The following is a 24,583-nucleotide window of genomic DNA, read 5'->3' on the forward strand; positions in this document are numbered from 1 at the left end:
TGTCATCATTTGCTACCTCAGTGGCTCACAAAAGAGCAGTAATGAGAAGATAATTCTGTTAGTTCAAACTACACTCCAGTGCATCAGTGCTGTGTTGTCATGGTAGGTTTTATATCCTCCTTTTCCCAGCAGCAGTAATTTTGTTGAATAATGAATATCAGAGTGGGTTCACATCCTGTTAGTTAACAGATCAGTCAACATGACAGCTGGTAACCTGCACAGGGCACAAATGGCCGAGAGACAGACAAGATATAGTGCATTTGGCTCACACACACACACACACACACACACACACACACACACACACACACACACACATATCCAAAATCCCCCGCAATCCTTTGATTTATTTTTTCTCTTAAATTTCTTCAATTCCACCTAATGTTTACGCACAGGAAATGTGTGCAAAAAAACCCATGACTCTAGATGCATATAGTTATGCCTGTATAGTCATCCCTGTTCATCAAAGACCGGCATGTGGTCAACTCCCCGGTGACGTCCACAGTCAACGTTGAGGGTAACCCTTCTACCTTGCTTGATAACATAGACGGCAAACCCGTCATCTTTGGAATTTGACAAAGGGGATAAGCCTTCCAGGCAACACAGTGTCGCCCCATTCCCTCCCCCGAACCCTAACTACACAAAGAATATCAGATAAGTAGGCAAATTTGACCAGACAGAATACAAAACAGTACGACAGAGTCTTGCGTTGATGGGCTGAAATGGATGAGAACATTACAGACACGACCATGCAAAGCAGAGGGGGAATCCTCAACGTCAGCTGGCGACGCAAAGGGGGTGCCCTCAGCGTCAGCTGTGGACTTCAGGGGGAGTTGACCAAACATCCGTCTTTGATGAATAGGGATGAGACGCTGTTAAATTCTGCAAGAGATATTGTGACACCGTGTCAGAGTTTTGCATTTTGACAACAGACGCCTACTCTTGCTGCCTTCAGGACGACAGCCAGGCCAGTCTAGTATGAGATCTATAGTGTTCTTCTCTTCTGAGAGGAGTTTGATGTGGTTTACTGGACAGCAACTCTTTGTCTTTGCTGCTTGGATGCTCAAAGGCTGTATGACACATTCTACCCAAGATGATCTCCCCATGATATTGTGCAGAAAACCATCTTCAGGGATTCTGCCATTTTGTATTGCTGCCTAAAAAGTGACAATTATTATTCCCTTTACATTCAACTCAGGAAGGGCAGTGTGATCACTTACCACGCTCCTGATTCCTGAAGGAAACTATGATACAGTAGTTCCTAAAAAGGATGCACCTGGCACCATATGTAAAGATACACAAACATGGATTACAATGCCAAAGCGATTTTTGAACATGTGAATAAGTTAATTTGATTTTGGTAATATTTGCATCCTAATTGTTCCATTGCCATATTCCAGAGTTTCAATTTGAATATTCGTCAGTTGCATACATACAGTTCTTACTGGTCTAATAGTGAAAGCCATCTCAGTCGTGGTGATGCAGCTAAGATTCAAGTCTAACATTCCTTGACAACAAATATCCTGTCTTATGAGTCTGTACACATCACACATACGTTGGTGTGACTGAGTGTGAATGGTTGTCTGTCTCTATGTGTGTGTGCAACCTGTCCAGGGTGAACCCCGCCTCTCGCCCAAAAGCAGCTGGGATAGGCCCCCCCCCCCGTGACCCTTAACAGGAATAAGCGGAAGAAAATGGATGGATGGATGGATGGATGGATAGGCAGACACAGAGAGAGAGAGGAGAGAGGGAGGGGCTGTTTCTAATGTTCCAAGATTAAAACGGGGTATTCAGTCACTCAAAACTACAACCTTAAATTCAATAAAATATCAACAAACGTGGAGCGGCATGGCTCCATGTTGACTGTCCGTATAGCAACTGAAGGGTCGCTGGTTCGATCCTCACTTTCTCCAGTGACAATGTACAATTATCCTCGAGCAAGATACTGAACCCCTAATTGCTCTTGATGGCCCTGCTGGTGACCCGTGCAGGGTGAACCCCACCTCCCGCCCAGTCTCAGCTGAGATGGGCTTCACCGACCCTTAACGAGCATTTAGCTTAGTTTATCATTTATATGTCTCTTACCTCAAACTGCAATGTGACTGCAATAACACTGGACTACTATGGAAAAAGGAGAGGGTAAAAGCAGTTATATTTAGTAACATGGCTGGGTTAAAGGACTGGAGCAGGAACATTGGCTTTAATAACCCCTACTGTAACTGCATATGTGTGAATGCTGCACGACATTCACCTTTCTGACAGACAGAAGAACCATTTGTTCCACCTCTACAGTCCCCAATTATAGTAATCCTTCCTCTGCTAATCCTGCAGCTCCGAACTTTGAAGTCGAACGCTTCATTGAACATCAAAGTTGTCTCCTCACTCCTCTGCCTACGCTGGCCAGAAACACTGTGGGACATAATAGGAGAAGATAGAGGATGATGTGATGGCTGGAGGAGCAGACAAACACGTACACTCTGTCCTAGGACTTCATGCTTCAGGAGTCTATTATAAGGAAATCATTTAATACATTTAATAAGTAACTTCAAGTGACCAAACCTCTTAGGCATACTTCAATGACCCAGGGGTCGTTATTTTTATCTCCAAGTATTATTGTTATTCAAATGCTTCATTAAATATCAGAAAGAGCAATTGTTAGTTTTAACACACAAAACAAATTAAAGCATTGTTGCAATATCATTTAAAAAGTGTATAAAACGAGAGGAAACTAGGGAACTGCATACTTCAATATGATGTCAGTAGATCCAGTTACGGTTAGTTCCAAAATCAGATCTGTTGTTCCTCAACTTAAGTTTTATTATCCTATGATAACAGACAAACCAGCACCATAACTTTTTCTTTTTATTTATACATGTATTTCTTGTTGAATTTATTTTCCTCCATTTTCTTCTTAATTATACATCGCCTATTCACAAGCCTAAGCTGTCCTGGCCCTTGCGCTGCCCCCCCATCACTATGTGAAGCAGACGAGCACGGTGACACATGGCGAGTCATCGACTCATCTTTGTACCTGTCTGCAGGAGGCATTGGGGCAGTAATCACAACCCACATCTTGCCTCTCACTCACAGACAAACGTGCCTGCGCAGACACCCAGCAATTTGTGTTAAGTGACAGTGACCTTTGACCAATATTTTTTTCACTTCATTATTGTGAGGAAATCCCATGAAGGCATTCCAGAGATACCACATGAACTACAATGCACCAGATATCACATGCATGTGAAGGGACAGCGACGGTGACCTTTGACCACCAAATTCTTTTCATCTTCATCCTCCAGTTCCAAAGACAACACACCATATGCTTGACACCCGCTTTTGGAACTCAGATATCAGATATATGTCGCTTTGGACAAAAGCGTCTGCTAAATGAAATTGTAGAATTGTAGATAACATGGGAGCTAATTATACTTTTGCTTAATTCACAGTGAAATTATGCTGTGTGATCCACGTTTTGATTTGTTTCTTGTTAATCACCCAAACTGTGGGTAACCAAAGAGCATTTTTAGAGACAGCATTTTAAAATTCATTATGTCATCCTTTAATTTTTGTCAGTTCCTGCTCTCATGAAGATAAATCTGACTGGAAAATGAAGCACTCAAAGCAACTCTCGAGCTGAAGCCAGCTGCATCTTCCTCTCTTCCTCTTCAGACAGCAGCAACATAACCAACACTTGCTGGCACTCAAGCACACTTAAAATTTACCCAACAGAAAGCAATGCAAGGTAGTTTTTCCCTGGTTGATGGCCGTAGTTGACCAACATGACCTCTTCTCCTCCCACTCTGTACAACTACTTTCATCAATGAAAATATGACTTGCATGACCTGTTTTATCAGTGGAAAACCACTTGACAAGAATAAGCCTCTTTAACATTGCTTTTTTTTTCATTTCCAAAGTTCCACTTAAAGTTGCCTTGATAATTAGATGAAATAAATACTGCTAGCTCTGGAGCCCTTTTGATCCAGAACGACTAGGGCTCTAGGGGTATTTTTTTTCTCTACTGAAATCAAATGTTGTCCGCAAAGTCCAGTCCAGTCTGTCAGGACTACTTTGGGGAATCAGCTTGACCTCCTTGGTGTTAGGATGAAGCCAAGATTCTGCTCTCGTCCACCGATGGCATTCCTGAGTGCATAGTCCAGGACTGTGATGAAGAGGCGCCAGGGCCTTGCACTTCCCCAGCCTGGACATCAGACTCCTCACTGATACCATCTGGGGTCACCACCCGAGCCTTTGTGCCTGCATACATGGTCTCTATTGCCTGGAGTAAGTTGGAAGGGACACCAGAGGCCTTAAGGATTTTCATCCAGTCAAAAGCCTTTTTGAAATCGATGAAGGACAATGCAGCGGGCAGGTTATTCTTCTTCACCTCCTTGGTAGTTCTCCCCTCTTGTAAACCATTTTGGTTCTCCCACAGACGATGTTTGCTGCCAGTAGTTCGTATTGATCCTCAGTGTACATGGACCTAACTTACTTGTGGATGGATATGGGCTGCAGCGGGACCCTCGCTGTACTGCTGTTTGAGAGGAAGAAAGACATGAAATGCTTGTTTCTGAAATCCAGAGAACTCATAACTGTGATCATCTTTTCAAAATAAAAATTCTCTGACAGATATGTGAATTTTTCTTTGTTTTTTAAGGGTTGAAATTTAACTCGTTGCTCAACATCTTCAGACATGTGTTGTACTTTGGAGTCTGGGGTGAAGATTTGAGCTGTCAGAAGCAGCAAAACGTAGAGTTGTGACAGTCTAAAAATAAACAACCTGTAACCAGTCATGTCACTCCTCACATCATCATCACAATTTGAATTTGTTGTCTCACAAGAGTTTTCAATAACAGTAGAGTTGTGACATCAGTATAAAAGGGAGCACAGGTGCCACACACTGGTTTTCTCCCGATTTCCACTGGCATGCATCATATTTCATGTGAGTTGATTTTAAACTTGTTTCCTTTGATATTCTGCTGATATTCTGTTGGATTTGTTTCATCATCTACTCTGTACATTAGTGAAGTTCTTGTTACATTGATTTCCATCCAGGCGGCATGGTGGTGCAGTGGTCAGCACTGTCACCTCACAGCAAGAAGGTTCCGGGTTCGAGTCCCAGTCCTAGTAATCTACTAAAGCTCAGTGAAGCTGGTACCTTGCTACAGAACAGTGGTTTTAGTGACCTAATAAGGGGCAGACACATAGACGCCAAGAACTCTTAACAGCAATTTTCCAGAAAAAAGGATCTAATGTTCTGTCCAAGATAGTGAAATATGTTTCACATCACAATGCACAAGTGTCTTTCTTGCTTTTCTGTTAGGTGGCACATACCCATACATACATGCTGAGACACGTACACGCACACACACACACACACACACACACACACACACACTGCTTTCTTTCTCACACCCTGAATGGCTGCTGCCTTATCTGCCTGTTGCAAACAGCAGATGCATTCGTCCATGACCCCACTCCGTATTTCAAGTGTATGTCTGCAGTCAAGCGTGTGTCTGAATTCTTTTTAATTAATGTTCAACTAAGTAAGCCAGTTAATTCTGCTCAATAGTTAAAAATTGGTGAGTAAAATCAGCAGTTTTCTTATTCGCATCAGAAAGTCCTCGCCAACAACATGCCAGACACGTCTACCATCTGCGTGATAGAGAGGATTTATTTGTGAAGGGAACATGATGGAAATGTGCATGATTCCACTGATTATGTGCATTAGCTCACTGAATCATGTTTCTATGCCAGACAGCAGTACAGTCAAGCCCTCTCTGATGTCATGGTCATGTTTTCCTCCGGTGGACAGGAGATGTCTGTGGAAATTTTCTCTTTAAACAGCTGTGCTAGTAGCTGGTCAAGCAGATGCAGGAGACTAACCTCTGGGACACGCAGGAAGCGGAAGCGCCGTTAAGCATCATTTCCCTTGTGAGCAGGTGCCAATCTGTTTACACCAAAAACAGATTTCTCCGCACTGGTCAACTTGCGATTCAGCTCCTCTCCACCTTTAGCATATTATAAAGAGCTTTTATTTTTGAAATTTGCTTTATTTTGATAGTTGACCGGATACTCTATGCTGTTCCTGTGTCCAACTTCCTGCCTAGCTTGACAAATTTGCTCGTGGAAAAAATAGTCCGGAAACCAAAACGGCTGCTGCAAAGGTCAAGCCAGCCGCTGTGAATGGACAGATCTGTAAACATGGGCGCCGAAATCAAACTTGCTCTGTCTATTCGCGACGCTTCTGCCTCAGGGGTAACCCTGGCGACACACCGGAGGGGTCATGTAGGGATCCATTCACATTGACACGCATCCTCTGTGCACATGCAATCAATTGACTGGGGTGCCGCCTTGTTGGAATGGACTTCTACAGTGACTTAACATTTAAAACTCACTTTGTGACTTGGGACATCTTGTGGTACTGTGACATGTGACCAATTCGTGGGATTTAACCCATCATAAGAAACATGTTGTGAAATTGCTTTCAATGAGCATTTGAACAGTTGGCACGTGTGTAAGACAGAGATGGCCTTGGCACAGACAGACTGCTGGCTAACAGTAAGGAGGGGGAAGGAGTAGAATGGCCCAAGATGATTTCAGAATGTGTTGAGGAGCAAAAATTGCCCGCTCGATCAGGTAACCCACTTCCTGGCCCAACACCACCCCCACAAAGCAAAATAAAGACAGATAAGAAGACAAAGAAAATTGATGTGCCAACTATTAAAAATTAATAATCAAAACTGCTGGACATTTGATGTCTACCATACAATTAGCAAGGCCTTCGTTGCCACTGTTGGATGTGAGTGTAAGATTTTAGATCCAAAAGGATTACCTAGCACACTTGGTAGAGAGTGAACACTGTCAATGTCAAGGGGTCCCACAGAAGGACTGTTGCAAACCTCTACTTAGGCAATGTACAGGAGGGGAATTAAAGGGGCCACAACGCTTTGAAAATGAACAGAAGAGTTGAAGGAGAAGGGGTACCTCAGAGAGGTCCGACTTTGCTGATTGGAGCTCAGGAATAACTGGGACTCATTAAATCCCTTTTATTCTGCCTCTCAGATAAAACCTTTTCCTCAGTCAGCTGAATAAATTGGGATTTGCTAACACACTTCCCCCTCTGATTATTGTTTCCTTCCTGTGGCAGGAAGGTGAGCTTGAAAGGTTCCGGGAGTCTATTTCATTTCTCTGTAGAAATTCATGGGAAAATAATAAGACCACTGTGTTTGTCATTTATAAAACAACAGGCAGCCATAGGGAGGCTGGAAGATTTTATCTGTATGTTAATATTAGAGTGGGGGGTTCGTGTGGAAATGTAATTCATTTGACATTCACCTTGATAACTCATGCAGCATTTTAACATCAATTCTTCAAACCTGACACACTGATCTAGTTTCCACAGAGAGGAAAAAAAACCATGAGAAACACAGTGACACAGTGTTTAACTCATTGTTCTCTCAAGTGGAATTTTGTTTGAATTTGAAAAGTAATTTCCTGTGCTGGAGAATCATTTGAATATGGCCAATTACTTTCTCATCCAATTTCAGCTCCTACAGGATGTTCCACATCATCCCCCACAGCTTCATAGACAGAAAACATGTTTGTCAGTCTTCACATGTGAAACCTCTTGTTGCAGTGTGTTTGAGTTAGGTTGCAGAACATGGCATTTAACTGAAATACAGAACTCACTGCTAACTTTTGTGCATTTTCTCCAACTATTGCAGTGTTGCTTACAGCATCTGACCTTTTTTAGTTAAACGCCTTTTTCTGGCTTAAAGCAACTTCATGCAGTGAAATTTGGCCAAATAGAGGGTATACATGTGTCCACACCAAACACAACACACATTTTTTGCACGTTAAGTTTACATGTAAAGTCTCTGTAGAGAGGCGAATAGACACTAATTTGTGTGTATGCTCGCGGGCGGCACGAATGACGCGAATAATGTGATGCGAATTTCGCGTATTCGCTTCTACGTACGAGTAGAAAATATTCGACTTGCATGACAAATTCATGTGATATTGTGTCGAGAGAGCCTATCAGTGTTGAGATTCCCCTGGTGTCAGTGACATCACGTCAACGGTCCTTTCACCTGTGGTTGGTGTCCATCTGTGATATCCTGGCACTGATCCTCACAAACAGGTCATCGAACTGGGCCCTGGAGAGCCAGAGGTACCGCTAGAAATGGCCCCAGTCCGGGTGTAGTTCCTGGAGAAATTCACCCAGCTGTGTGCTCTTCCAGATTATGCCATGGATCCAGATCTGGCAGCCTTTGGTTTTCTGCTGTATCTGAGATTTCCACAACAGGTACAAGCCAGCAACGTTTGTTCTGTCAGCCATGGTTGATGATGGAGAGAAATGGCAGAAACAGATTCTCCTCACTGGGGAAGGAGTTCGCACAAATGATGTGAATAAAAACATGATCCAGAGGTCAAATTCCCGCGAAAAACTTTACATCACGTTTGGTGTGAACACGCCTGAAGAAGTGTCCCCACTCTGCGAGTTCCCAGACAGACCATATGAAGGTCATCAAAGAATGTTGTGACACTTTGTCTGCATTTGCTTATGAGAGCAGTGAGTCAACTTGAACCTCAGTGTAAAGCTCTGTAGAGCAGAGGAGAGCTGATACTTAGCATAAATGCATACAGCATACATACTCAGTTTGTAACTATGAGCAGTGACAGGTATTCTGGGTGCAGCTGTTTGTACAGCACCACATTCTGTCAGTTTTAGTAACCATAGCAACACAACTGAACACTAATCGTAGGATACCAGTGCTCAGTGGAACAGCCAACATTTTCTCTATTCAATCACCTAATTTTGCCGTTAGAAACACAAGAAAGGAGAATGGAACTTTTATCAAACACATGATGAAAACAACATCGTTGAGTGCCTGAGTGCCAGGGAATCAAACCCACAACGTGTCCAAGTGTAAATTTGCATAGTTCCATTTGTGTTATCTATTTTTGCATTCTTTTAAATGAACCAGCGCTCAGACTTAGTGTGTGAGCAACCGTTCACTTCTGTGGTACTTGTGCAGTGAAAATAAAGAGATTCTTCTTCTGATGGTTATCAGGTGAGCAATAGTTCAGCATTACATTCCACAGGGGGAATGAGGACTGATAACTGCCAGATCAGCTGCATAGCTGTCTGACACCCAGATCAATTTCAGATGTACATAATCTTGGCTAGTTGTCGCCATACACTTACACAGAAGAAGAGGAGCCAGGAGTGTGTTTTTCCCATTTTTCCAAGTAATAGCGTCTGTCAATGCTGAGTTGACACGGCCTGCGACGGCAAGCTGGTCAAGCTGTGGCTGCAGCAACCAGCCCTGTTTGACAAGTTTCCCTCTGCCAGGCATGAAGACATGAACAGGAGAAACGCTGGCTTCATAAACTTCTCTAACTTCAACCCATTCAACTTTGTTTCAACTTTTTCCAATTCTTCAAGGTGAAAAACAATTCCCTTGCAGCAGACAAATCATTTGTTGATTATTGTCTACCTCAATAGTCTGCAGGTGCAGATGAGCCGAACAGTGAGAGTACTCAAGATGTGGCATGATGTCAGTGTGTTTTATCATGCATTTTAAATGTGAAACATTTCAACTGAGTAGTTACTAATAGAGAACCAATACATTACACACTGACATTTATCAAGATGGTGTATATTTATTGTTGCTGGTTTTAATCTCTGAATCCCAAAACAGCTGGCAGTTTTGAAAGACATGATTTCTTTTAAAATCAAAGAGAAGGAACAAAGACGTTTTATTGTCATCATCACACAGACACAGTTAAATTCATCCTCTGGAGCTTCTGTGGAGCAAACTTACACCAGTTATCACAGTCAGAAGTTGTAACACTTGGGATGTCTATCTTTCCAGTAGTTCTTGAATGAATCATGTGTGACATACACTTCCTCAGATGTACCAGATCAAGGTTTTTAAATGTAACCAAAAAACAAACAACAAAAAACCCAATCCACAAAGCTTGTAAAGATGTTATTAGCAATTTTTCTCAGTAGCTTTCATGCATTCATTATCAAAATCAATACATTAACATCCATTTTCTACTGCTTGTCCTGTTAGGCTCCAGCCTTCCCGAGACCCTATCACACCAGCTTTTGGGCAAGAGGTGGGGTTCACCCTGGACAGGTCACCAGTCCATGGCAGGGCCAACACATAGAGACAGACAACCAATGGCTCTCCCAGCCACGCCTACGGTCAATTTAGAGTCTGGATTAACCTGGTCCCTCTTGATGTCTTTGGACTGTGGAGGAAGCTGGAGTACCAGAGAGAACCCAGCAGGAACAGGGAGAACATGCAGACTCACACAGAAAGACCCCGTGCTGCAGCCGGGGCTCCACCCACAACCTTCTTGCTGGGGGGCCACAGTGAGGACCACTGCTCCACCTTGCCGCCCCAAGACATTAACAATGAATATAAAATTAAAAATATGAAAAATTGGGTCAATGAACATGTCAGTGCCTCAGAATAGTTGGTGCTTGAACCATCATTTAGGAACAAGACAGTTTGTCAGTCAGAGTGTAGAAAAGTTGAAAAGTTTTATACACCTTTACTGAACCAGTTAAGAACCCATTGAGATCAGGATGTCTTTCACAAGGGTGACCTGGCACATGTCATAAGAACAGTTTTAGGAAGTCTATCCTTCCATCCTTTTTTCTATACCGCTTATCTATCAAGGGGGGGGGGGGGGGCGCTGCTAGAGCCTATTCCAGCTGATTTTGGGTGAGAGGCAGGGGTCTCCCTGGATGGGTCACCAGTCCCTTGCAGGGCCATCAGGAACAATTAGGAGTTCAGTATCTTGCTCAAGGATACATCAACAGGATCACCAAAGGAAGTGAGGATCGACATAGCGACCCTTCGGCTGCTAGATGACTACTCTACCTCCGAGCCATGCTGCCCCGTTTTAGGAAGTGACAGTATGAATTAACAACATACCCTTTCCAGTAAAAAGTGTGGGAACTGGAACACAACAATGATACAACAATGTAAGATCTAAAAACACAGGCATTGCTCAATGGTCTCACGCTGTCTGTCCTCAGGATAGAACACAGGCTCCTGGTGGAAGAACTTCAGGGAGTTTCAGTTCAGTCTGTAGCGTATTCCATGCTGAGGGGGCAGCACAACTGAAAGCTTTTTTTTCTAACTCAGTTCTTTGCTGAGGAACAGATAAAACAAATGTAGTATAAGAGTGGCTGCTTGTTCTCTGCAATAAAGCACATAAATAAGGTGGAATCAAGCATAAAAGAGCCTTATAAATTAGGCTCAGCCAATGTGTGCATGTGTGTGCTCGACTACAGCCAGTGACAAATCTCAGTGCCCAATGAAAAACAGTGTCCAAGGACATGAGACATTTGGATGATGCACTCAAATAAAGGACATCCCTATAGTCAAGAACGAGCAAGAAGGCTGCTGTCACTAATTTCTTTCTGACCTTGAGAAAGAAGCGGGTTCTATTCCTGAAAAAGAACCCAAGCTTCCCCCCCAAAATTTAGTGACCAGAATATTGAAATTGGCTTCAAATGAAAGCTCCTGATCTAGGATAAAACCCAAGTATTTGTAATTTAGAACCTGCTCCATAGGTTTTCCTTTATAAGTTCTTTTAACAGGGGGGGAACAAAGGCCAACTTCCAGACTTTAGGAATTGTATTGCTGGTAAGACTAAGGTTAAAATTATGTGAGAGAGCAGTCAAATTAAAAACAAACAAACAAACAAACAAACTGGTTCATTTCTTTGAGGTCCCACTGCTTTACTTTTGTCCAGCCTCTTTAGTGCATTGTGTACCTCAGCGACAGACACAGACTGAACTCAAACAGGTCAGTGTTGGGTTCGCTCTCACCCCGCAGAGTCAAGGGTGTCGTCACACTCGCCGGACCAGCAATTGTTAAACAGGGATCTAGCAGAAGTAAAATGATCATTAAAACAACTGAGTATGTCTGTCTTGTCAGAAAGTGTACCAGATTGAGTAATTAAAGAATTTGGCAAGTCATTCGTTGTCACATGATTTGAAGACAATTTTATGACCGGCCAAAATGTTTTAGGGTCATTTATATTTTTTATGGATTCATGCGAGTAGAAGTCAGACTTAGCACTCTTAATAACGGAAATACATTTCTTTCTTTGCTGGCAAAATCTGAGCCAGTCCACCTCTGTCTTCATTTTCCAAGACCTAACCCAAGCAATGCCTCTCTCTTTGAGGAGGTTTCCAATTTCAGAGGAAAACCAGGGATTATTTCAGTCCTTTACCCTAAATTTTTGAGAAGGAGCATGTTTAATGACTATAAAAATGGATTCCAGAGCTAACTCTACTTCATCAAATAGAGCAACTCTACTCCACTCAAAGGCAGCTAAGTTATGCATAAAAGCTGAGATGCAGAAGTTTTTAACATCTCTTTCGCATATAATATTGGGCTTTGACTTTGGAAGCTTTGAGATTCTTGTAGCTGCAATGGTGCAACGATCAGTCAGGCCGTCAGCAAACACACCTGTATCTGTGTACTTGTGGGGAGCCTTTGTTGAGATGAGGTCAAGCAAGGAAGGTTTTGATGGCTTTTTAGTAATGGGCCGAGTTGAATAATTGATCAACTGAGTTGAATTTAGTGAGTCACAGACATCTTTTAGATTATCAGATGAGGCAGTCAGCCAGTCAAGATTTAAATCACCAACCAAAAGAAGCTGACTTGTATTAAACCTGGTCGCCCAAGATGGAAGACCAGCGAGGGCAGGCACAAGGAGGTCTGGAACAACATATCATTGACTCAAACCCAGAACCTTCAGTGCTGACCACTGCACCATTTTGCCACCCATGCTTTGTCAATACGAGTAAAGTAAGTGATCAAATGAATTACATATTTCCTTATTTTACTGGCCATGACTGTAATGTTCAGGCAGTATTTATGATGTGATATGTACAGAATTACTGTTTAACTAAATACATTCCATTTCTTTTTTTTGTATATTTTCAATTAACAGTAAAATGCTGGCTATAGGGATGCCAGCAGTATGCTGTGATTCTATTATATACTAATGTAGTAAAAAGGCTGCACGGTGGTGCAGTGGTCATCACTGTGGCCTCACAGCAAGAAGGTTCTGTGTTTGAGTCCTGGCTCGGGCGCGGGATCTTTCTGTGTGAGTCTCCATGTTCTCCCTGTTCCTGTGTGGGTTCTCTCTGGTACTCCAGCTTCCTCCACAGTCCAAAGACATCAATTTGGGGACTAGGCTGGTGGATTCTCTAAATTGACCGTAGGTGTGAATGTGAGTGTGAATGGTTGTTCGTCTCTGTATGTTGGCCCTGCAATGGACTGGCGACCTGTCCGAAAGCTGCTGGGATAGGCTCCAGCCCCCCACGACCCTTAACGGGAATAAGCAGAAGAAAATGAATGGACGGATGGATGGACTAATGTAGTAAATTCTCCAAAAAGGCAGCTAGACATATTTCAGAAATATATTATTTGCATTTTTTCTGAAAATCTACATTAAAATAAGGGGGAGAGGGGGAAGCCATTGCTAGCTTAGAGTGGAGAGTTTACAGAAAGAAAGACTGTCACTACAAGACAGATAGTCTTTAAACTTCAGCCAAATAAAGCAAATGGATATGGAGTTTGGGAGGGTAATTTGTCAACGAATAAGGAATTAGCAGGGATGATCACACTTTAGCCAGCGCAAGGAAGCAAAGCACTACGTCCAGCAATGTACAAACAGGAAGTGAGGTCACATGCTTAGCGCAACGCAGGTAGAGGAGGAGCAAAGCCATCGGGAACCCCTTATGGTTTACCTGTTCAATTATTCCATTCAGATGCTAGTGCCAGCGTTGCCAACTCCTTAGTAAGGAAAGTCGCTATTCGCTGTCCTAAAAGTCGCTAGAAGTCGCCAAATGATGTCATCGCCTAGTTTGCATAATGTGGATGTGATCGCAATGGATTCTGTAGGAGAGACTTCGCAGTAGAGACAAAAAGTGATAAAAAAAACCCTAAATATGTTTTAGAACTACAAATTAACTACAAAACACCTTGTCTTGAGTAGCCTATTTCCAGCCATACCAATATGAACATTTGATTTAATCAATTATTGATAGTTAATCCCAATCATAGATTAAGAGATAACATGCCCATCCATTGTTGAAATATCAGTTTCTCGTCTGCACTCCTGTGTACAGGATGCACAGAGAGTGTGTGCATGGTACTTGCAGACATGATTCTTGCATGAGGAACAGGTCATGCTGGTCTTTGAATCATTTTGGGTGGGACAAACCTGACACCTGCCATGTTTCCTGCCTGCAGTCTGTACCATTGGAGGAGCTGGGGTGTTTGACCCTGTCTGCAGCTCCTTCACAATGGCTACAGCAGCTGTTGATGCTCTTGGAAGGCACCGTCTTCTCTCAGTCTGAGGCTTGGCCAGTGCATTACCAAGCTTCTGCTAAGTTTTCTCCTGTTCCAGTCCTTGTTTATTTCACACCATGTGACAAATGCATTGTATGCACTCACATCAGTGATGTGAAAGAAGACAACAAGGGGCCAACGGGCAGTCATGTGTCGACAGCTGTATGTGGCTGTGACCTTGTCCAGGCTGTCCACCTTTGTGTCATTGTAGTTCAGCACCATTTGTGGGGTTTTTTTGTCTTCTCTGCTGCTCAGGGCAGCATCTTCGTGCATGGTGCTGAGCAGTAAGACTTTTTTCCCTTTCTTGGAGCAAAAGGACACCAAAGTTGCTTTATCAGTGAAGGCAAACACTGAAGATGTTACCTTCCTGTTCTTGACAGCAAGAAGTTCAGAGGGAAGCTCTGGTCAGTTCTTTCTCACTGTCCCCAACATTGTGACCTTCCTTTTCAGCAATTCCTCACCCAGGGCGTAAGATGTGAAAAATTATCACAAGTAATTATGTGCCCATGCAGTCCTTCAGCCATATCAAGCACAACTCTTGTGCCCTGATTTTTTTCTGGTGCTTCGCCAGGAGATTTGCCGGTGTAAACTTGCATAATCCAGGCAAAGCTGGACTACGCATCACATGCGTAGTCCAGTATATTTGATGCCATATTTGGCAGGTTTACTTGGCATATATTGCCCACGAAACGCAACTCAGCATTCATCAACAGTGACATTGGGACCTGGATTGTAAATCAGGGGTAAACATTGCACCCACTTGTCCCACACATCCCTTATTGCTGCAAGTTTATCGCATTCCCGTTGGTTGTGCCTTGTTTCCCTGTCATCAAAGCGTATGACACGGGACAAAACTTGGAATTTCTTTAGAGACATGGTGGCTGGAAATATTGCTCCTTTCAGCATTCCAAAGGCTTGCTGTTGCCTCACCTTTTGACTTGTAAACTCCTGCTAAAATTAGCAGGCCAATGTCGGCTTCCAAGTCAACCACATCGAAGTCTTCCCAAGTGTCCCCATGCATACACTGTAAGAAATTTCACTGGAAAATTACAGTAAATTATTGGCTAATAATTGCATTACTTTCACAGCAATTCGCTGTCAATATTTTCACAACAATTTACCGTAATTAATTCACAGTACTTTACTGTAATTATTCCACAGTAATTTACAATAAAACAACAACACTTAACCGTAAATTCATGGTTGCCATGCCCAAGGAATTACCGTGATATAGCAGTAATTAGCTGTACTGTAAAGTAATGTGAAATAAATACAGTAAATTGCTGTGAAAATATTTACGTTGAATTACTGTAAAAGTAATGCAATTATTAACCAATAATTTACTGTAAATTTACAATTTAATAAACAAAGTAATATATTGTAAAATCCATTTGTTAATTGTAATTTTACTGCACCCTCTCACTTTATGCTCAAAAAAGAAAACAGAACAAAATCATGATTTGTTTTCACTTTTTAATCAAACTTACGATTAGTGCAAAGTGCAATATTACATTTAACAGGAACATTCATAGGCAGTTTCCTGGGCAAACATGCTGCCCACATATTCAGAACAAATCGTAAGCATAAGTATAAAATGTGCAACACTAAAAATGGAAACAGTAAAACCACTCACAGGAAATAGTTTTTTTTGGCTCTTACATAAAATCAAAATGGCTGCAAATGTAATCAAAGGGTCATGACAGAAGGGACACCCTTTACAAACAGCTTTAAAAATGAACAATTTAAAATGTGCAACAGCAAAACTGTGCAACAGTACAACCACTACAATTCAGGCATAATTTAAAGGGAGAGTTCAACATGGGTTTTGGCAGTTTTGGCAAACTGGCCCATTGCCATAACCCCTATAGTCATAGTAGTAGGTCCGTTACCTTTACTTGTTGGTACAAGCTATTTTTAGATAAGCGGAGCAGAGACGTGAGCTGCTCAGAGCTACGCTACGGGGGCTAATGGGATTTCTTGGTTTCCCTCATCAAACTCATTAAACACACAATCCAACAACAAGCTGAGATAATAATGGAACCTTACGAGACGGAGATGTTCTCACAGCTCTGCTCCACTGATCTAAAAATAGCTTGTACCGACAATTAAAGGTAACAAACCTACGACTGTGACTGTAGGGATTATGGCAATGGGCCATTTTGCCAAAATGGAATCCACAGGTCAAAAAAGGAACACTCACAAGTTGTTAAAAAAGAAAAAAAAACAACAACATTCTACCTTCTACATTGCCTGCCACTCGAAATCTACCAGTTTGTGCATTAGAGTGCTTACATGTGTGTTGATCCCTCCATGTTTCCTCTTTGTCTTTGAGCCAGTTTCTGGATTGATACCCAGGAAGCATCTGTAGATCAAAAATAAAGTATTAATACCAGGTGATCTTTTATGTTAAATAGAAAAAATGCATTTCCTAGTGAAAATGCAGTGGGAATGTTCATTGCTGAAAAGAAAAACGCTGCTGAAAATGCATAAATCTCACGTAAAATGCCTAAGAGTAATAGCAGTAATAGAAGTAATCATAATAGTTGTAATAGCAATGGTAGTAGTAGTAGTAGTAGTAAAAGCAACAGTAGTAGTAAATTTAATAGTAAAAGTAGTAAAAGTAATAGTAACAGAAGAAAAAGTAATAGTAATAGTAGTAAAAGTAATAGTAATAATAGTAAAAGTAGTAGTAGTAATAGTAACAGTAGTAATATAATAGTATGAGTAGTAATAGTAATAGTAGCAATAGTAGTAATAAAAGCAGTAGAAGTAGTAGCAGAAGTAGTAGAAGCAGGTTTGAAGATTTCTCCCATAGACTTCCATTGTAAAAATTGGTTAAAAAAAGTTTTACAGTGTAAAAACTATAATAAGTAAAAGCGGCAATGTCCTAAAAGAGCGTTTTGATAGTCGAACGGTTTTAATAGCATGAAGTATGAAGGCGCTGAAACGTGATGGCTGTAAAAAAAAAAGTTGTTTAGGCCTCAAAGACAAACCCTGGTAACAAGCCGTTGATGGAGCAAGAAATGCTTGGAAAAAATAAAAAAATAAAGCACTAACGTTCTATTAGTCGACGTGCTGCTCTACTGAGAACTTCCCATGCAAGATGAGAGAGAAACGTCAGCTGCGCAGGTGTTTCTCACCGCATCAAACCAACTGTCTAACTTGCTACCGTAACCCCAGCCACAGCCTCAAATCAACATGTGGAGCAAAGATTCACTCTACCGTGAAATACAACGTCCCTTTAGCTCACACAAACAGTTGATAAAACCAACCAACCGTGTTAACCCTCCATGTGGTGGCTCCTCGCAGCCTTCGGGGAGGTGGGTGTCCCTCGGTTTGACTGTGAGGAAATAAAAGCGTCAGAGGATAAAGAGTCATTAATACGACGAACATCACACTCGTTTAAAAGTTCAATGTGGTGAACGCAAAGGTAGAAAACGAGGCTAAATTGCCTTCTCTTGTTCTCCGGCCGGGTGGCATCCAGGCCACGCGCAAACTGTTACTATTTGAAAAGATCCGCGGCAGGTCCCACAATTCAGTGCGGTTCATGTAATTTGCTGTGTTTTTGCGTGGAGAGTCTTAATACAGTCTTTTGCGGTGAAATAATAAAATGCTGTGAAATCCCAGTAATAATTAAAACAACAAATAATACAGTAGCTTACTGTGATGGCACTGTTTTTACAGTAAACTTCTAAATTACAGTGTCATGCTGTGAACATTAAAGTTAAATCCTGTAAAGTGATAATAATGCAATTTAGTGTGAAATTTTACAGTTGACTACTGTGAACTCCTGGTAATTATTTACAGTGTACGCTTCCCCTCTAAGTTCATCATCACAAGAACAATATTTTCAATCGGTGGCGTTATGAAGAGCTCAAATGATGACTTGGTGTCTTCAACACGACTGACAGCGTATCTAGTTGGGCCTGGAACCATCTTTATAATCTTAGCAACACTGAGTCTACCCTTCTGTTTAGGTGGACAAAGGGACCATTTTGTCTTTCCAGTTTTGGAGTGCTGGTGGTTGAGTGCCGACAGGAGGGTCAACTCTCGTTCTCATCAGGTGAGAGTGCTTCCAAATCAGGGTCTTCCTCAACACAATCCTCTGTCTCAGACACATTCTCCTCGGTCTCTCTCACTTTCAAAGAGCTGTTCTAAAACGTCATTGACAATAAAACTTTTTCCAGAGGCCGTTCTCAAGGAAAGAGGCAGAGATCTTGCAGACTGCTGTATACACAGAGCACACTGAGGAATGATTTGGATAGGGAGCAAGTTTTTACATCTTTGCTCCTCCCTTATTTTGCATGAACTACCAATGCCCTTGCGGGAAAACCCCACCTCCACAGAGCGGGAAATATCTGTTCTACTATGGCAGGTGTGAGGGTTCACTTGCAGGTGTGGGAATGCTAGGTCACACACACACACACACACACACACACCATGTCATGTATCAACTCAAAAGTATCATTCTGCACTTGCAGAAAAAAAAAGTCAACTATTATTTTTTGAATGATAAACATTGAAAGGGGTCAAATTGACCCCAAGGACAACAGGAGGTTTAAGATAAAATGAAATGATACAATAATATTCTGAGCTGCATGTATGTTCATATTTAGATGAGCAAGATTATTATTAGATAGTTAATGGTGTTTTGTTCATCCATGTTGTCTGATTGGTGATGTGACGTCACCTTGGGGTGCAAAAGTCTTTGGCCATAGACTTTCATTTAAAGTTGTACATGTGCAGTAGCTCGTCTTCAGTACAAGAGATAGGGGCATGTTGAGGTGCGCCTTTTCTGCGCCCACAGCTGAATGCAGCTGGATTTACGTACCGCCACCCTCCTGCCACGGGGCTGACGTCCCAGCCATCTGTCATCAAGTGCACTGATTGACAGCATGAGTTGCAGGAGTCAGAGATGATCGGACAGAGATGCAAAATGGAGAGAAAGATTAGATTATTCAATAAAGTCACTTAAGACAACATCTTTTTAGAGGAAAACATATCAGGAAAAGAATGACGTGAAAGAGCGTGGACATGATCAGCTGACCATCGTGATAACTCAGCAGTCCAAAGACAGAGAGAGGCAGTCCACCCAGTCTTCTTCCAGGACCTGGTTTAGCAACAAGGCTTGGCTAACAGCGTGTAGTGAAGCTAATGCTTTATTCTGCCCTCCCTGCCTTCTTTTTCAAACGTCAGGATCCGACCCAGCATGGATTAACACGGGTATCACTGAGTGAAGCACTGTTTGGAAAAGGCAAAGAAGCATGAACAAACTGCGACCCAAATGTAAAACACACTGCGACTTGGTATGTTTGGAAAAATAAGCATTTCATGTTAGCTTGCTGAAGGCTATGGATCGGGACCTGACAACACAACAAGGAGGCTGGCAAAAACAGGCAGAGCCGATCTAAAATAATAGACTGTCAGGTTCTGTGGTGCAGTTGAACCTGCCCTGCGTGGCCATGATGAAAACGAGAGCTCAGAAAATCCAGTTACAGTACTACAGCATCTGCAGACTGCCACTGTGGAGCAGGAAGGGAGCATCTGAGACTTAGAGAGAGCGAGAGAGAGAGAGAGCGAGAGAGCGAGAGAGAGAGCGAGAGAGATCACAAACCAGATTAAAGGTGAATGAGTTCACACCACTTTGACAGACATCATTTTCTGTGACAGCTGTTCCTCAACCTGCTCGACCCCTCATTGTCACATGAAGCATAAATGAAATGCGACAGTGAGCATGAATTTTCTGTGCCTCCAAACTTGTGTCCCTACTCTGTCTCACCATCTCTCTCAAATCAGACAGAGCAACACTTGAATTATCCAAACAGTTCCACTTCAGGGCGATGCAGTCGCGCAGCACTAATCCACAGTGACAGGAAGTGCGGACAGTAAAAAGTAAGACATTAAAACACACTGTTACACATTCAGGCAATCACACACATGTTGTGTTCATAGTTTGAGTGTTTTAATTTTAATATCCTTTTTTTCTGACATGTAAAATGTTTCTCAAGAACAACGATTAGAGGACAAGTTCGCACTGAGGTTTCACCATGCGAGCCTCTCCTTTCCTCAGAGACCTGCTGTCAAAAGCATTTCTTCCTTTAGAGTTTGAAGCCTTTACTGACTTTTTGGTAACAAGGAACTGAACTGGGTTGCATTTGTTGTTTATAAAAATCACCACTACATTAGCAAGACCCAGGTATGTAGGCTCATCCAGTTAAAAGGCATGGCCAGTTGTGTCTACACAGCCCAACCAAGCTGGAGGCAACATGGGGGACCAAACTGGGACGTGAATGTCCATTTTATGCATTTAAGCATCAATTTGGAATTAGGAATTTTAATGAGGCTGCACCTCAGGCACTGAGGTTTTTCTATGAAATTAAAGAGTTCAACTTAGCAGCTGACAAACAAACAATGTCAGTTTTCAGCTACACAGACAAAGTTTCTGATGCAAAAATGTGACAATGAAGCAATGAATCTTGTCATTGTGACCTTTCAGCAGTTTCTTTCTTACAGAAATCAGGGGCTGTCAGCAAGTCTATAGATGAAGAACATTTTAGAGTCATTAGTGTATAATTCAACTCAGTAATAGAAGTGTTTACTCGTTAGTTGGTTGAAATTTTGCAACCTGACCTGATTAATCCATCAGCTCCACTGTGCTCTTTGCTATGGCCCTAAGCAGGTTTGTGAACTTTCATTAGATAATAAGCAAATAAAAATACCTCTGTTATTTTATGCTCTTTTATTTTTAAAAAGTAACTGTGAAAGTGAGAATTAGATAAATAATTGATAATGACTGAATTCCCCTCACAACGTTGACCCCAAAAAGAACAAGGCCCAAAATGTTCAACAGTTTGATCTCCAGAAACAATTAACTCACCGAGGCAGTTTGTTTTTACCTGCCAGGAACATTTCTCCTCTGTTCATGTAATTCAGTCAAGCGCACTGACCATGGATTAAACTCACATTGTTGGGCCCAAACTCACATGTGCTGAAGCTTATATTTTTCTGACCCAAAGACACAGGCTGATATTGCTTGTGAATTGCTTCTGTATCATCAAAATGAAACTTTCTATCTCTGACAATGTGCTGTTTGCCCGAAAGCCGCTGGGATAGGCTCCAGCCCCCCCGCGACCCTTAACAGGATAAGTGGAAGACAATGGATGGACGGATGGATGGACAATGTGCTGCCGTTCTTAACAGGGAAGCAGAACTCACCATGACACCTGTACGTAGCTGTTTTCCATCATGATGCTTTTTACCAAATGACTCCTGATGATTTTGGCTATTGTTGAGTTTTAGCAATCACCTGTCATCTACATTTTAGCACCTGGTGGAACTCTATTCCAAATTCTAAGATTCCCTTCGATGTGTGAAAAGGCTCAGGTTCAATAAGCTGCTGCCTTCACTGCTGCTGTGAAATTGATGTATTTGATTTTGAGACAGAAGTCATTGTTAAATCAATTAATTCCATTAAAGGAACCAGCAGACCAATTCTAGGTGGTGACCTGGCAAACTGCCCTGAGTGTTGTCTTATTTCATAAAGGAAGGTTCTGGTAGCTGCTGTTGCTGATGGAGAATTGTTGGGTGGAGGTTCATTGAAGGAGGGAGGTGCTGGACCTGCTCTACTTGGAAAGTGTCAGGACAGAACTTTGGTTGGGGTTTGGTGACACACTAATAAACCTGACCTGACTTGACTTTTCTCATATTATGGTATTGACACAAACGCATGGGAAATGTAGGCGAGTTGCATCCAGTCAAAACACTGGATTTCAGCCAGACAACTAGCAAAATGAGAAATAATAGGATGATAAACCAACCAGTCAAAACATCATCACACACAAGTTTCCTAGTGAGTATAATTCACATTTCCCACATATCTTAGGATTAAAAAAAATATTATTTTCGACTTTTATTGAATCTGGTTGACAGGGGAGTTGATCTATTGTATTTATCTATACTCATCCCTCTATAAAACAGTAAATACTTACCAAACAGAAATCTCACCAGTATTTTCATTCACAGTTACACAAAGCAGAAACAGAAACGCATGCTAGAAACAAAGCAAGACAGTGACAAAGATACGACTCAAATTATCTCCAGTTTGGGTTCAGGTCGACTGAGGAGCAGCTGAGGTGCCAGTGTGCGTATATGGTGACTTATTGGCAACTAATTCATGAAACCAGTGCATCATGATGGGAAAATCCAAGCCTGCTCACTCTCTTATGTCACAGCAAATGTCTATCGACCATAAATTGATGTCTCTCTCTGTCTCTTTCCACTCACTGTTCAGACATCATTCAAAACAAGATGGTAACTCCTTTAGGGTTAAAAATGGCAGTGATTGACAGGAGTGGATGGGTTGACCTACACAATCATAAAATAAGCAGCACCTGCTTTAGTCAAACATTCATTAGCTGCCGTCCTTGGCAGAAGATCTGAATGTCCTGGATTATGTTGGATGTTGATCTGCAGCGGTTCAACTATGTGCCTGAAACCAAAGTGTAACCACAGACAGAAGCCGAAATGATTTAAGAGGAAATCGATTACACAACGTATGATATCAAAGAATATTCTTGTTATTTGTGGTTGTGTTGTAAACTTTTTCTTTTAATCCTTCTTCAACATTGTAGACGCTGGAAAATTGTGAAACTAATCTTCTCAGGGGACACGTTAGAAATTGAAATGTTTATTGGCTACATACCGAGGGTAATCATTTTTATGACTGACGCAACAAAGCTGCAAAGCTGAGTTTGTTCCATCCAATGGACTCATATGATGAAATAGGATGAGGATTTCAATCAGCAAGAGAGAGGTAATGTTATTGCATTAAGAGGAATCAACTGTGAAAGCAGTGAGCTGATCAGGTTGCCGTTCTACAGGTGCAACATTCTTGATGCTGCACGGGTAACACATTTCTGTCCTGTCCACGTGGCTGTGGGGGATAATGTCCCTCCAAACCTCAATTCAAATTATTTTCTGGAAAAAGAAACTATCTTCTTATGAAAAAGACTGTAAAACCAAGGTTAAGAGAGAGAGTAATAAAGTAGACAAGTGGTTGCAACCTTGAAGAGGATTTCGTGTTCTATTAAGTAATGGGTGGCCAGCAAACTGACAGGATGATCCAGTCCACAACTGATCATCGTCACCCGAGAGGGTTCCTTAGAAATCGAAGCATACACAACATTTCTGTTTTTCTTTTCCTGGAGCTCCTGGCTGATGATCGATCGATTAGCAATACATAGAGGCACCGTGTGATGGCCGCTTTTAAAGCCTCATATCAACTGACTCTGTTTAACATTTCAGCAGCACTGCACAAACCTCGTGGAAAGGTTTCCAGAGAAACAACTGTCTCCATGGTGATCCACAGTTAAATATCTTCTTCTAATCCCTTGAGGACGATCTTGATCTTTATGTGCCGGACAAAGTCATCGCAACACATCTGAGCAAATGGGACCGGAGCTTGCTTCAGTTCACTCTGCAGCTTATAAAACATTTTGATGGCTCTTTGGGTTCAAAGAGGCACCCAGACAGGAGTGAAACTTCAAGGCAGAGGGCACACCAGTGGGGTCTAAAAAGGGAGCTGAGTGCTCTGTGGCAGCTTATGTAAGTGTACCAGTCTGTGCTGGACTTGCCTTCACCGACCGTTTTACTGGCGGACCAAGGGAGAATGAGGTCGAGTGGTGCAACCTTCTGCATCAATGCTCTGCTAAACAACATATTTAGAAACTCTTTCAGGTGGAGGGTGCATGTGTGTGTGTGTGTGTGTGTGTGTATACAGTCTTAAAAGGTATCTTCCAAAAAGTAGTCAGATTCACTCTGTTTCCTGTTGAAAGTACCAGTTGCTTTAATAATTCACTGCCCAACTGGATTCTGGGAAGATGAAGGACATCTGGACGACGTGTGATTTGGTGACATGGTTTGTCCTCTTTCACCTTCAGTGTTTTTGTTAATAATATTAAAAACTGATGATGAGAATAAAGCATGTTGAGGATATTCATGCTCCACAGAGGATTCCTCCTCCAGGGCCACTGTATGGGGTCTAGTGTTATCTAATGGGGAAGTTGCAGCTTTCAAACCGTATCTATCACACATCCATCAAAGAAAAATTCATTCATAATGCCACAGACTGGACTGAATCATGAAGGGTTGCCACTGAAATCTGGTCATTTGAAAGGAACAATGATGGC

The 24,583-nt window shown here is 42.0% G+C and overlaps 1 pseudogene; it reads right to left on the bottom strand.

Moving 5' to 3' along the window:
• Positions 1 to 4,096: 4,096 nt before the first annotated feature.
• LOC147268824 (uncharacterized) lies at positions 4,097 to 14,882 on the bottom strand (annotated as a pseudogene).
• Between the last annotated feature and the right edge of the window lie 9,701 nt (positions 14,883 to 24,583).

This window comes from Aulostomus chinensis, chromosome 2 (assembly GCF_037954235.1).
Source record: "Aulostomus chinensis isolate RoL2024-O1b breed Wild chromosome 2, RoL_Achi_v1.0, whole genome shotgun sequence".
NCBI lineage: Eukaryota > Metazoa > Chordata > Actinopteri > Syngnathiformes > Aulostomidae > Aulostomus > Aulostomus chinensis.